The sequence below is a fragment of the Phyllobates terribilis genome, unplaced genomic scaffold, assembly GCF_046119375.1.
Source record: "Phyllobates terribilis strain yellow unplaced genomic scaffold, ASM4611937v1 Scaffold_4__5_contigs__length_816908805, whole genome shotgun sequence".
In the NCBI taxonomy this organism is placed as follows: domain Eukaryota; kingdom Metazoa; phylum Chordata; class Amphibia; order Anura; family Dendrobatidae; genus Phyllobates; species Phyllobates terribilis.
The window spans coordinates 272,334,861-272,337,043 of record NW_027362764.1 but is presented as its reverse complement, the minus strand read 5'-3'; the positions used below and the strand labels follow the sequence as shown (position 1 = coordinate 272,337,043).

The window sequence follows — 2,183 nt, the reverse complement described above, 5'->3', positions numbered from 1 at the left end:
ATAATATATATGTATACCCCTTAGGGGTCAATGTTTTTCAGCCCATCCACTTAGTGCATGGCCATTACCAATCTAAGAGACCCATTCCTTAATTCTAGAAAATAAATGTTTAACTGTGGCTTTCCACTAGTGTGACAAAACAGCTTATAATCTTAATCCACCAGACGGTTAGATTTATTAAGCCAAGAGAACTACACTATTGTGTTTGTGTTGACTTGTGATTGTATGTGTATTTCAGTGGTGGATCAAGAAGAACAGACCAGTATTTGTATAACCCGGATTGTTGTCTTCTCTTGGTTATGAAACAATGATGGCTGTTACTATGCTAATTGCATACTATACTAAAGCCAGCAAGATGTTTATATCATCAAATGTCCTTCCATATATACAATATAACGAAGTACTTCTAAACTTATAGTATTAACACAGGCTTACCAGGTGACCAGTTGCCCACCAGGTGATAACCGGTCACCTGGTAAGCCTGTGTTAATACTAAAACCAGCTAGATGTTTATTCATAAAAGCACCCTTGCTATACCAACTATGTAAATTGATTAAAGGCTCAAACAATGAGACCTGAGTCCTCTGGAATAATACCCTTCTTAATCCTTGACCTGTGAATGTGTACTTCAAAGGACAATTGAACTATTTAAGGAACAGATGCCTCTGTAGCAGGAGATTAGAGACAGAGAAATGAAAGAGACTTTACAAGGATGATCAAAAATCAGACTCTCGGCAGACCATCAGCTTGGTAGCATGGCTTTATCCAAAGAGACACAGACATTCCAGGAGAGGAGCCATGGAGCAGAAGGAAGCAGCCAGTGCAGCCTGCAAGGCTCAGATATGGCTCAACTCTGTAAAAAGGAAAAATAAAGCTGGACTCATCGAGTGGATGAGGAGCTCTAATGTAAGACTAGTGCAAGAGAATGGACAAAGCAAATATGGAGCCCCCCCCCTCCAAGTTGGCTTGGAGAATCTCCTCCACATGGTTCTGAAATTTTTATTGCCAAAATTCCTCAGGAGATCTATGAAGATGCATTGATACCCCTATTTCAGTCTGTGGGAATGCTGTATGAGTTTAATTTAATGATGACCTTCTGTGGTCTCAACTGTGTCTTTGCTTATGCACATTATTTCTCAAAATGCATTGCCGATCAGGCCATCGCCCCACTGTGTACTCATGAAATTCAAGGTGTAAAGAGATCTTTGTGTGTCAAAGCGCCAAAAAGTGTGAGCTGATGTTGAACGGGCTGCCATTGCTTCTGTAACAAGCTGCATTAGAGTACTTCCTAGGAGAAATGACAGTCGGAGTAGATACGGTTTTCCTCCATGCCATTCCTTTCTCCGACCTTAAGAATATGGTTGTGGTGAAATACAACCCTCACTGAGAAGCAGCCCTAGATAAGAAAATTCTGTGTGAAGGTTCTCGTACACTCTATGGCTGCTTTTATACTGTGGACTGGCTCCTGCAACCTATAAGACTTAAAATTCAAACTGGCTCCTAGGCCAAGCCCTTCTGTTCTCTCCCTCTGATATCTAACAAACAGGTCATGCTGGAGAAACTTGCACCTACTGCCACTTAGTGTCTTCAGCTCCTTTGTGTGAAACTAATGTTTCGGCAGACAGTCTACCAAATAAAATGCCTGAGATAAGGAAATTGTGGATGGCTTCGCTTCTGGTACTGGGTGCTAATACCAAACCATGGCGTGCCATTCACTGGATATTCCTGGCTGGTTGGAGACAAGCTCATTGCCACAGAAAAGTACCAGCAAGCTAAGGAGATGGTAGTCTCCATCATCAAGAAGAAGTTTGCTTGTTGTCTAGGGGACTGACCACCGCTGCTGTCTAACTTGTGAACATTGTGTTGAAGCTTACAAGGATTAAGAGGTTACATTGGTGAGTCTGTTTTCATACTAAAGATCCTGCAGTGTTTTTATAGGTTTTTTTTATTAATCTATTTGGCCTTATATACAAGTCATGAACAAATAAAGTAGCACACTGTAACACTGAGTATATAGATATGAAATATGAATAGCATGACTGCTGTAGAAAATAGAAATAAATGAAATTTTTTTTTTTATCGCATGTAAATATGAAGTATGAAAAATGAATAGCATTACTGCTGTAAAATAAATGAGAAATCTTAGCGCATAAATTGGCCAATTCATGTGTACCTGACAGCCG

General features: G+C 40.2%; 1 pseudogene; it reads left to right on the top strand.

Moving 5' to 3' along the window:
* Positions 1-798: 798 nt before the first annotated feature.
* LOC141264646 (dead end protein homolog 1-like) lies at positions 799-1,831 on the top strand (annotated as a pseudogene).
* Positions 1,832-2,183: the final 352 nt, after the last annotated feature.